General features: G+C 40.1%; 1 protein-coding gene across 1 annotated transcript in view; it reads right to left on the minus strand.

Moving 5' to 3' along the window:
* The window catches only part of LOC104540978 (clavesin-2), a 51,935-nt gene that overhangs the window by 8,434 nt on the left and 29,966 nt on the right, over positions 1-13,535 (minus strand). The gene's annotated exons all lie outside the window — the stretch shown is intronic.

Consider the following 13,535-nt stretch of genomic DNA (forward strand, 5'->3'; position numbering starts at 1 on the left):
AGATTTTATTCCTTTTTAATAGTAATCATCTCAACTCTTCCAGTGTCACTGTAGAGCACTAGAAATGTCCCTCTTGTTTCCACCTTAAAAATAAAGAGTAAATCTAAACTACTATTTGAAATGTCTCCAATATTATTCATATTTCATAAAACTGAGAATGCATAAAACATTATGCATAAACTGTTATGCAATATCCATGACAGTAACTCTCAGTTAGTCAGAGGGCTTCTGGGAGCTTAAATGTAAGGATAGCATATCTATATTGAAGCAATGACTTTCTTTTTTCTTACTGAAAAACAAGGAGCAGACAACTCACTAGGGAAGATTCTGATCTGCATTTTCAATTTATAAGCCAAGAGAATATGCCAGAAGTTTGGCAGTTTGAAGAAGGCTGCCACTCTGTCCTGGAATATTATTGCCAAGTTCACTGTGTGTCCTCATTTTGTCTTTGCCTGGTTGTTCATACACTCAAACAATGCAATAAGCTGTTGTCATCTCTTGTGTTGCAGTACTGAGCAAGGAAACAAGAGGTGTGAACAGGCATGTACATTGATGCATGTCCGCTTTTGTTTTCACGGGTTAAGTCAGAACCTTCTCAGTGTTTAGATATACCCACTTATTAAATGAATGGCTTTCATTTGAACCTTATTCCATAGGTGGTCCACACTAGGCAGCCATGGTAGCCTCTTAGATCAAAATCAGATCCCTCACAGCAGCAGCAATTCCAGTCTCTGGCTTGGTAATACAGGCGAGAAAGGAGAAGATGTTTCCAGCTACACCTCCTCCTCCTCCTCCCGTATGGATGCAGTAAAGGCAGCTTCAGGGGTGTATTAGTGAGATCGAGGGTCAAAAGATGGCAATCAAACAGTTCGATGGGGCACTCTATGCAAGTAGACATATTTTGTCCCTTCTGGAGACAAGACAGCAGGCCATATAAAAGCATCCAACAGACTAGATATAATCCGCAAAGTACCATTTGAAGCATACTGACTTAAAGTCATGCACCACACAGTAAAAAAAAAGGCCAAGAAAAAAATCATGAGCTATATCAACCAATCAAGAACTGTCAGAGAAGGAAGGCAGGAACCGCAGAAAGGAAGTGCTTAATGAAATGTTTCCAGATAGGAATACACTTTGGAAAAGTGCATGTGCCAAGCAATCTCCTTAGTACTGCAAATGTGTACAGAGCTGAGGGAATAATGAAGCCAGAAGTCACTTTCTCCTCTCAGCATACCACTCACATACTGGCAGGCACTCCTAGCTCAGGGAGTCTTTACATCAGGGTGTCACCTCCCTCCAAATTGCAGCTTGGTGGATTACCAGATGAAATACTTTCCATCAAGGAGGCAAAGCCTTAGCAAAAAGATACTGGGAGGGTGACAGCTACAACACAAACCACTAACATCTGGCTGGCCACAGTGCAACAGACAATGCAATTAACAGTCCACTTTACAGATTTTCTCCAGAAAAAACATGATTAACAACAGTCTTGAAATAAAACAATACTATTGAAAGACTGTGCTACAGAAGTCTTATCTTGCTAAATGCCTAGTTCCTGTCTACACTGACTAAATGTCAGAGAGGATGGTTGATAATTTGACACGTAATTTACCCTGTTCAATATCATAAATCCCCCAACACCATTTTGAGAACACAACCTCTGATGTACAAAGGGTAGTAAATTATGTCCCTATCACAGCAATCCAACGAATCCATTAGGAAGGATAAATCATTGGGTGACATCTTAACCTTTAGTTGCAGGAGATATAATTCATCTACAGAAGGTTGTGTTTATTTGGTTTACCAAGGCTGCTGCTCCAACAAAGAAGTCCAGTGCAGCCTGCTGTGAACCACGCACAAAAAAGCATATACTGGAGCTGCAGAAGACATCTTTTGCTGGTTTCATCTAGATGTCTTTGAAGATATCTTCAGAGTTAAGCCTGGAATGGTAACTATGTTAAGTCTTGTGGCTTTTTATAATGTAGGGAGTATGGAAGACAGCAAAGCAAACCAGCCCTTCCTGACTGCATGCCTTCTCGCATGATTTTATAAGCTTTTAAATTAACATAAGTGCCCCAAAACTTACACATACCAAATTATGAAATGCTTGTTCTTTATTGCTCAAAAACCATCTCCCATAGAAACTGAGGACAATTTGTGAAGGAGAAGATCTCAGCAGACAAACAGCCATGCACAGACTCAGAGCCAAGCGCCAAAAATATCTGTATTTCACCGTGGCCTCAGAATGGATGACTTGTCAAAACTCAGTTATTTATGAAGTTATTACATTTGTAGCAGATTAAAGGAGTATCTTTAGAAAGTACCACTCTGACACTTCCACAATCTTTTTTTGTATCTTGGAATCCATTTATATGGAGAGTCATGAATATATGTGGAATGATGCTCAAATAGAAGACACCCTTTGAGATCAAAAGCCAATTTGTCTCAGAGTTTTTCAGCAAGTATAAAGGCATTTTCCAAAACTGAGTAAAGAAGTTTCTGTGAGTGAACTGAGGTGCCCAAGTTCAGGTGTAATTAGGAACCCCTAAAATTTGGGCCCAGAAAGAAAATGGGTCATTTTGTCAAAATGATCCTGCATTGTACACAGTGCTGGGACTAGAATTCAAAACCTGCTGAATGTAGATCCTAAATTCAATCTCAGCAGCACTAGATGAGAAAATAAAAAAGCATTATAAACAACTACAGCTGCTGGAGAAACAAGTGTCAGAAGGTTGTCTAGCTCTTCTCAGACATATCTGACTTCCGCATGGGGATTTGCCAGACAGATGGTCATCCTACACAAACAGCTGGTAGGAATTTCTTCCCAGTCACTGATTCTTGTAGTTTTTTACATAGATTAAGTCACAAGCATGGTGGTAGTCATAACTGCCTCTGTAGACATATTGCACTTCAATGGAAAAGACTGTAATCTATGAATCACATGAATTCTAAGTAAAAGGAATCCCATGCCAGAAAACAGAAAGAAATGGAGATCAGGCATGGAGTGAGCTGTACATTTGACTGGAAAAGTAATAGATCTGATGGAATATTACCAAACCACTAAAAAGAATTAATTATATATAGAGCATGTTTATTTTTTTAGCATTCACAGTAACCTCTGTTTATGCAGCAGAACACAACCTAAGCATGCCTCTGATGAACACAGTTTGGTACATGGCCATGCCACAGATGCAACAAGCAGGTAGTTACTATTAGGGACCAGAGTCCTTGTGATACAGGGCTTAAAAGTGACTGGAATAAATAGTGGACTGGAATAAAATAGCTTCCTCTCCAAGCACCCAGCTGCTGTTGCCTGCTACAGCCCTCAGCACATGCTAAGAAGGCAGGTTTCTACTTGCTGGGCATCCCAATCTGTGCTAGGCTTAGTCATCACCTGAGCCAGTTCTCAGGGTTTCATAGAGGGTCTCGCTCTTCACTGTGGCAACCAGAAACTCTTGCACGTGTAATAACAGCAAAATCAGTATATGACACTCAACAGTATCTAAGAGAGGAAAGTGTCAAATTCCTAGTGAAAATCACTGTGAGTCTTCTTAGTAATGTCAGAACTGTTATCATAGAGATAATAAAAATTAACCACCTTAATGATCATTACCAAATGCAAAAAATTAAAAAACTTCTTAAAACCCAGCATTCTCCACTCCTTGGGTATCATGTCTACCTTTAAATCACTGAATGACTACTTTGAAAGAACCAGCACCCCCACCCGAAATCAGTACTGGATTCAAATTTGTTTGTACAGCTCTTACAAGTGTAGTCTTAGAAGCTGCTGGGATCACTGTGTGCCCAAAGGTGCATTGCCAGCACAGCCACATCAGGGCCTCATGAGCATGCTGCACATCACCTGCAAACAGCCTGTCTGCAAACACCTTGCCACATACTAACACTGCAAGGGTGCTCAGGTACATATGTCGTGTTTGAGGGTTTACTGTCCTTATGGGCAGTGAAACCATTTTTCTGGACAGTCTAGAGGCATCCTTCAAAGGACTGTTTAGACAAATATAAAGAACACATTCACATGCTTTACTTAAGGCTGATCTTGAGTGCCGTGATGAATTCAGGTCATAGCATCTGCAGGCAACAGGAGGCTACAGAGTAAAAACTGTGAAAACTGTATCTTCATAACAAAAATTACAAGTTCAAAGATAGCATATTAATTATTAATATCTTAAATGTTGCTGAAGAGTTATTCCTGAAGATAATAAATTCAGGTCTCCTCCAGCGATTCCAAAGAGTCAAGCACTCCAGGAAGAAAAAAAAAAACAAAACCAAAAACATTATGATGAACCGAAATAGTATCATCATAATGGAAAGCTCCACTAGAAAGACACTGAAACATTCTGTCTGATGCAAGATGCAGCATGACTAAACTAGTTTTTAGTATCTTAAAGAGGAAACTATGGAAAATCACAGAAAGGAAAGGCTCTGATTAGAAGGAATATTTCACTTCCTTAGTACTCCAAGAGTTGAACTACCAAAGGAACCAAGAGTCACATTCAAGATAGGAAACCTAAGTCTTGCTCGCAAACTGTAACTTTCACTAAAGGTATGAAAGAACAAGGCACTCCTAATACCAAACTTTCTGCAGGCACTCACTTGTGACAAGGGTAATTGCAATGTCTCAAAACAAAGTATCGCGTGCCAAGACGGATCACCTGTGCTCAAAGCATGACCTTAGACTGGGATCCTATCCAGCCATATGGTAGGATAATATTAGGAAGAAGTTCTTTACTGTGAGGGTGATGAGACACTGGCACAGGTTGCCCAGGGAAGTTGCGAATGCCCCCTCCCTGGAAGTGCTCAAGGACAGGTTGGACAGGGCTTTGGGCAACCTGGTCTGGTAGGAGGTGTCCCTGCCCACCGCAGGAGGGTTAGACCAGATGATCTTTAAGGTCCCTTTGTCACGGAATTGCACCAAAATGGCTACATGCACACAGATAATGAACTCAAGCTTTAATCTGCAATTGAAATGAAGCAGACAAAACTTCATTCACCAAAACAACATCCCACTGACATTCAGCAAATACAGGTTCGATATGCTGGTTGGGAATATTACCAGACACGGCTAAATTAAGAATTCTTAAGTTTTTGGCCAAACGATCCAAAATGTGCACTCACTCACACACCAGAAAGGGAGGGCTCTCAATCTCAAGAAGTTTCCTTAAGTGGCGTCCCAACTCAAGGGGAGAGTCCCCGACTGCAGACCCGCTGCTCTGAGGAGGACCGACTTAAATGAGTCCTCTGGCGGGGCCCCATTTATACCCTGGTCGAATCTGATCTGTGGTCAATACATGGTCGTGTCACCCCCTACTGGCTGAGGACCCCAACTTTCCCGCCTTTGACCTCCCACTGTGTGGCCCGGACATGAGCTGTGAGTGGGGAGGCAGTCCTGGCACCATCAGGGCCAGAAACTTTAGCACTGTTTGTGTTGGGTCTTTCTCGGGTCTTTAGTAGGGTGGGTGCATCTGCCACACCCTTCCAACCCAAACCATTCTGTGATTCTATAGTAAAGAGACTGAAAAGTGAATCTGTAGAGTCTAACAGAATTTGTTTTGTTTATGAAAATAAATACTGGAAGGCAGATGCTATCTATAAACACACTAGGGAGAATAAACAACAGGTGAGGAAAGATTCTTTCAGAACAAAGGACAATGCTGACACGCAAACAAATGAGCAAAATCTCACCACACACACAGCTAGACTGGAAAGTGGTAGACAGATTTGAAACATCAAACATCTGGCAAGTCTGGGGGGCAATAAGCAACCTAATTTTGAGACAAAGATTATTAAATTATGAGGAAGCTAAGCTTCTGGTTGTTTGTAACAACTGGAAACTTCACCTTTATTCCTATGTGTTAAAGCTCTTTAATGTTCAGATCCAAAACAATTTTCAGGTTTCAATTGCTGTGAAAATTTGCTTGATCCCTGGAATAGCTGCATTAGTGATCTCCCTCCATCAGACTACGACAACGACGTTCTCTCTTAGCTTGAGCTTTTCATTTGTATTAAACAATGTTGAACAGACAAACAAAAAATGCCCAAATAAATTTTTGTTACTGTGTTCAACCAAAAGAGCACTACCTAAAGGCAAATTAACATCATCCAGTGACATTCTTACAAAAAAACGATTTAATTATCTAGAACTGGATGTTGTCATTTTGCTAAGAAGCTTCTAGTGAAGCAATCTTACTTTTGGCAGTGCTCCTTTTCATTTCTATTAGTCATTTTATCTTACAGCTCACATAGAAATATGTTAAATTGAATGAGATTAGAAGAGAGAAAGATGGTACCCATCCAGTGAGAATATTGCTCTTTTTATTGAAGTATCTGTTTTAATTTCAAATAATCTTCCATCTTCCATTTCAATATGCAACTCATAAAAATTATATATTGGTTAAACTAATTAGGGGGATAGGGATTTAAAAGCCATCTGACCACATGTGCCTGCATGTTTATATATAAATACAATAAAATAAAAAATCTACGTAATTTTTTTGCTTCTGCTATTTAGATAAAGAGGTCAGATCACTCTCATTTTTCTGAATTAGATGGGCTTGATAAAGAAAATATTTTGTATAAAAGCTCTCATTTTCACTTGCAATTACTTAATTTATTTTTGCAAATTAACTTCAAGAGGGTTTGGAGTGATTTTTTTAAAAGTTTTAATTACAAATTGTGTGAAATTATTTTAGTAATTTTTGCTTGTTTTGACAGCGGCTTGGGGTTTGGGGTATTTTTTTCCCCTTGGCTCACTGTTTAGTTTGTACCTGGAAAAATGAAGGCTTTAATTTTAAAAAGGAAATTAAAAATGCTGTTTTCCAAGAACAATTCTGCCTTCAACTACCAACACTGTCTCTTTTTTAATTCTAAGTAACACCTCATTTAGAATATGAGATATTAAAAAGAGGGAAAAAAACCCAAAACATTTTCACAGCGTGATTCTGTTTTCCAAATTGGCAAAGCCAGAAATACAGTAAGAAAGATGGTAAGTAGGTTCTTCTATGCCGTTTCCTTTTCCTGTGATGAAAATCGTTCTTTACAATAGGCAATTATCAGATGGTGATTTCGTCTATGCAAATTCCCATAGGGGAAGAAAAAATCCATTTTCCAGACAGCTTGTGAATGTCTTATTAGATTAAGATTACAGACAAATGGAAAAAACCCTATACCGCAAACTGCTGTGCATAAATATAGTAACAATATTTCCAGAATGCTGGTGGAATAAAAATAATGCGGGAAATTACTGCTCATAAAAATGCCATACTCGGCTTACTGAAGGCAGAAGTCTTTGGCCAGGGACTACATAGGAGGAGATGAAATGCCACACCAGCATCTCAGCTTGTACCGCCCTCATCCTGAAGTCACCCTCTTTTAGTCAGTGAGGCTGCCCTGATGCCCAAACAGCCCTTAGTCTCTACCAAGACCACTGACCACAGGATGACTGTCATGGTGTTTTTCACCATGCAGAAAGCCTCCCACAGCCCGAAGGCCATTTCAAAGAGGAGTATCAAAAGTTATCAGACAGCCCCTGCCTTGTTCCTGACCACTTCCAAATGTGAGCAGGCTAAACAGCACCTTATCTAGAATTGCTCTAAGAGAGCTACTTTTATTTATATTGTTTTATTCAACCAAAATGTGATCTTTTGTGCTATCTCACATTTCCTTCACAGCAGAAGGAAGGAAACCTTAGGATAATGTTAAGATGGGGACTGAAAGACACAGTGACAAGGCAGAAACCATAGAAATAAGATAAAAGTGAGGAGCAGAGGAAAACAGGAGAGATTAAATTAAAATTAATTCAGAGGGAATATAGAGAAATTACTATGATGCACAAGAGAAAACATATTCACCATGTTCCTTTTCTAGCCCCTCTTCAAAACTTGCACAGAAAGGCAAGGAAAGAGAAATGGAAAGTATTCCTATACAGACAACCCATGTTTTAGAGTCACGTATCAAGACTGATTTCACAGACCTAAACTCAAATAGGGTTAGTAAATACCCTTATGCCTTCCATAGAATTTCTGTTTATCATCCCAACCGACAATTTCGCAGAAGAACCACAGCCAGTCTACGGATTTTCAGGTTTTGATTGGCTTCAGTCAAAATTTGCAAGAAGCTACATCTGAACTGACTCTCCTTAGTGGTGTATCAGTATATCCATACAGGCAATGGAGCACACAGGTCTGCAGATGGATAGGGTGAACAGAGATACTGCAGAGACAAAAATGCAAGTTTCCTTGTGGTCACAGATCTCAAACAACATTGCATAGCTTTGCAATGCCAATGAGTTACTGTATTATACGATACCAAGTTTCCAAACAGAATATTCACTTTTTTCCACTGGAAACAGAGAACTTCTAAACTGTTGGCTACAATTTTATTATCCAAAGCTCCATCAAAAATGCAACTCTCAGTTTCAGACAGGATGCATTAAAATTGGATTACCACTTTATCAGTTTCAATTCACAATAATACAATAGACTGAAAAGTGTAATGATTCAAGAGTTATTTCATAAGCCATATGTTTCTTCATACTGTGAGGAATCAATCTCCATCACTGCAGTAGGCACTAAGAGCAGTAAATGTTTTAGTCATCCAATTTTAATCTGTCACTCCATGCAAATGAGAGTCCTGAGAATTGAACGGAACAGTAAAATTGGAGGGATAGTGATTTAAGAAAAATCAAGTGTGGACATCCATAGAGATCTAGAATGCAGTATAATTAAGCTTTAAATTACTAGGAAAATTTAATAACTGACCTGAGATCCATTATTAAGTATTATATTTTATTAAAACTAGAGGTATCATGAACTATGCAGCATGCAAATTTTCAGGAGGTGAGTTCCCAGCAGTAGAAAGCTATCTCCAGTTCCAAAAAGTGTTCCGATATCTTTGCCACAGTACAGAATGGAGATTTCTTTCAGCCTTTCAGCTTTAGGAAAGCTTCAGTCTGAAGTGCTCAACTACACTTTATCTTTACAAAGGTTCTTGAAAAGAGATGGTTTCCTACGAGGTAAATCCACCTCAGCTTCTCTCTTCTTCTGTACTCCTGAACGACTGTTGGTGGTACACAAACGTAAAATGCTCCTGGGAGCCCAGGGAATTTCAATATTGTTTGAGGGAGAACTGTCATTCTGGTTATTACTCTGGAGGATCATAAATCACTGTTGTTGAATTCTAACTTAAGACATCAATCCTCTGTCTTTTAAAAGTCATATAAGCATGGCTGTCTCTGTGTTAGCTGCTACAGAGGAAACCCTGCCAGTAAAAAAACCAGAGATTCGCAACAACTGTTTTATCATTCTTTTATCATACTTATCTAGGACAAAGCTAATATGTTTATTGTGCTATCAGTATGTGCCAGTAATAAAGAAATGTGATGGTAGAGTCTATCCAAAATCAAGTAGGTCGAACTCTTGAGAATTCATATCCAAGGAGCTGGAAGTTCAAAATCAGAAATGCAGATCTCTTCTTGCTAAGATAAAATCAAACCCCATGTGAATCTTTTCTCAGCAAGAGAAAAACAACAGCAGTCTCATTCCACATTACATGTGCACCCACTGAGAAAAAAGAATTGACGTCTGAAACCATCCAGAGTGCCAGGTCCAGTGCTGGGCTCCCCACTACAAAGCAGACAGGGACATACTGGAATGAGTCCAGGAAAGGGCCATGAGGATGACTAAGGGATAGTAGGTCGAGAGAGGTTCTCCTCCCCCTCTGCTCTGCCCTGGTGAGACCGCATCTGGAATATTGTGTCCAGTTCTGGGCCCCTCAGTTCCGGAAGGACAGGGAACTGCTGGAGAGAGTCCAGCGTAGGGCTACAAAGACGATTAAGGGAGTGGAGCAGCTCCCTTATGAGGAGCGGCTGAGGGAGCTGGGGCTCTTTAGTTTGCAGAAGAGGAGACTGAGGGGAGACCTCATTCATGTTTATAAATATTTAAAGGGTGAGTGTCACGAGGATGGAGCCAGGCTCTTCTCGGTGACAAACAATGATAGGACAAGGGGTAACGGACACAAGCTGGAACACAGGAGGTTCCACTTAAATTTGAGAAGAAACTTCTTCTCAGTGAGGGTGACAGAGCACTGGAACAGGCTGCCCAGAGAGGTTGTGGAGTCTCCTTCTCTGGAGACATTCAAAACCCGCCTGGACGCCTTCCTGTGCAACCTCATCTAGGTGTTCCTGCTCCGGCAGGGGGATTGGACTAGATGATCTTTTGAGGTCCCTTCCAATCCCTAACGTTCTGTGATTCTGTGGGATTGGAGCATCTCTCATACGAAGTGAGGCAGAGAGAGCTGGGACTGTCCAGCACAGGGGAGAGAAAACTCAAGGAGATTGAATCAATGTATATAAATACCTGAAGGGAGGGTATAAGAAGCCAAAGCCAGGCTCATTTAAGTGGTGCCCAGTGACAGGACCAGAGGCAATGAACACGAACTGGAACACAGGAGGGTTCTTCTGAACATAAGGAAACCATGTAAAAGTGCACAGATCAAGTCAGACACTGGTGAGGCCTATTTAGCTAGTATTTTCCAAAAACACATTTCCCGAAGCTGTGACATATTTGAAGTTCATCATCAGCAAAAGCAACCAATGTGATGACAGACGTCTTAAACTAAATAAAAAACTGCTAAAAACAGGAAAACATTCATATTTACCCTGTGTGATGTACTCAAGTTGTTTGGCTTGCATGAGATCACTCACCCTTTCATCACAAGTGACTGCCGAAAATACTAACGGCTTACTTCACCTAAACAAAGGCTTACCTTACTTGAAAACTCCGAAGCTTCACACATCACACTTTCCAAGCCGGGATTTACAAAACATAGCTGCTGCCAAGCTGTCTGCACAACACTGAACAGGCTGTTTCCAAAGGCTGGGAACAAGCTGCTCCCCCAGTTCTGACTCAATATCCACCTGCAAGCCCAGCTTTTCAGAGATGTCCCAAAGGGCAATGCAGGCAGCCTACAGACCAGGGAAAGCCTGCAACACTCAGATTAACTCAATTAATTACCGAAACCTCTAGGAAAAATGTTCAATTTCCACTTTGAGACTGTTTACTGCTATGCTTTTACCAATCTAATAAAGAGCAGTTGCATCTGAAAGAGTACCTTTTTCCAAATACAGCAATTCTTTAACAAGATATTGCTGCTGCACATGTAACATCTTAAACTGTTTGTTACTATCATTTGTAAAATGTTTATTGCTCTGCTAAAACGTTATTCAAGTTGTAGCATCTTAAGTCAAATGCAGTATAGCAAACCAGGGCAACCTGTTTTTAACACACACAGTTTTAAGAATGTGCACAAAAAGATCCTACTTCCCTCTCCATCCTTTCTACTTTTTTGACTTGGCCACCTTCTGATTTGCAGCCCTCTTCTATAGCATTGCTGAAATTTTCTGCTTTCTCCTATTACTCTCATGCCAATGTTAGTGGTTGATACTAACAGGAGTATTAAATCTCCAGTACAAGGACGTTGACATAAAAAACAGCTTAAGCAAGCAAAATCTTCTGATAGGTACTAACAGGTGTGGGATTACAGCAAGAGACACAGACCCAAAGTGTACAAGGGTACACTTGACATAAGGTATTGTCAACTGCCAATGAACTGACCTACATCGAAATACGAAAAGATTGAGTCAAATAGAGTGTGTGTGTGTGTGTGTGTGTCTGCGTCTGCGTATAAAAATCACTACGCCTTAAACATCAAATTAATCTCTTAAATAATTTATTACCATGGATAATTTGTCAGTTTCCAGTAGCCTTTTCACTTTAATTTAAAATAGATTTAAGAGCTCAGACTATCAGTGTAAGACAAAAAAAGAAGGCATTTCCTATCTAGGAACCAGAATCAGTTCTTTGTGTCCTACTGGTAGATCAATTATGTATTAGAGCTGCTGCTGCTTGACTTTTAATTCATATTAGTTCACAGACCTTGAGCAAATTTGATGTTACCATATTAAAAGGGGAAAGCACTAGAATAAGCTATACAGAAAAAAAAGGAAAACAGATCAAGCACGGGGCCAATTAATCAGCCAAATGCCTGCACTGGAGAGACAGGCTGCCTACTGCCAGCACATAGGGAAATAAGAAATGCACAGATAATTCATTTTAATTCCCTTAAATGTAATAAACTCCACTTGGAATAACCGTAAGATCATTTTTAATATATTGCATTGTTACCGTTCTTTTTGGCAATTCAGGCAAAGAAATCAGCTGATGTCTATACATGTGTACATTGTAGTAATATAGATCTATAATACCTGTTCCCATCCTGAATGAACATTTCCAGCTGCATTCCAGATATCAGATACCAGCTGTACGCTTAGCCATCTAAAGATCCTGGCTGTGAATTTACTGAAATAGATAAATTTAAGGAAGTACTCACATCAGCTTTGCTCATTTTGGAGCCTGGCTGATAAATCTTCACACATAGCCAAAGCATTAAAAAGTCTTCCATTTTCTGAACCCAAATTCCTGCATCATCATATACACTACAGCCTTTCAGCACTAAAATTAAAAGCAGCATGAATATTTAAGTGTTTTGTGATAAGAATGCAGCAGCTAAATCTGCCAGTATACAAAAGGCAAAGGCAACCTCAGAATTTGAGTTCACTGCATCACAGGATGAAGGGGAAAAAGGAAGATGTGAAAAAAAGGGAGCGGGGCAAATTATATAAAAATGCTTGCTAGCTACTACTACACTGCCCTAGGAGCTGTAGTTTGAGTGCTCTAAGCTTCTATTTCCTTACAAAGACAATGTTATTTGGTTGAAATGTTTTCTTACAGTGCACAGTAGTCTCTCCTGGAGACAGGAACAGATAGAGTCCAGAGGTAAATGGGGACGAGAGGTGCTCCACTCAATACCGGCAGCCTTCCTGAACTGAAACATTGCAGTTTTGACCAATTTGATACTTGTCTATGGAAACAAAAAAATCTCCAGAAGGGAGACACTTTACATAAACATTTTGATTTAGTCTTGATGAAAAATGTGCAACTCTTCTTAGAAAGGCTGTAGTATCAAAGGTTATAAAGTTTCTGCTTTAACTTTTAAAAGAACTACAGGGCCCTTGTTTTCATGCATATGAATGCAGCACCTTGTAGCTATACTAACACATTCCACTCTCTTATTTGCAGTGATCATACCAAGTGCAAGCTTATGCCAGGATCAGAAATTGAATTTCATGCAGATCTGATGTGGAGAGTTACGTGATTGAATAAATTCCAGACGAGCACTATCCATGTGTCGCAAGACACCACCAAGTATTCAAACAGATTGCTTTGTTATTTCGAGCCGTTACACTGCTGGGAGCTTCATCTCCCGGTTCTGTGCCTGTGACAGTCCTCACTCGCAAAGGGAGGCCATGGAGGTTAATCTCCGTGTGGAAGCTGCAGTGCTGCACAACAGTGGCTGGCCCTTCAGTAACTCATTCCTCTCCTTCAGACTCAATTCTGCCCCAAAGTGCCAGCACAATTGGACAGAACTGGTGAGCTCTCTGGAGCTGCCAGCTTTCAGCA

Source organism: Mesitornis unicolor, unplaced genomic scaffold (assembly GCF_000695765.1).
Source record: "Mesitornis unicolor isolate BGI_N332 unplaced genomic scaffold, ASM69576v1 scaffold8070, whole genome shotgun sequence".
NCBI lineage: Eukaryota > Metazoa > Chordata > Aves > Mesitornithiformes > Mesitornithidae > Mesitornis > Mesitornis unicolor.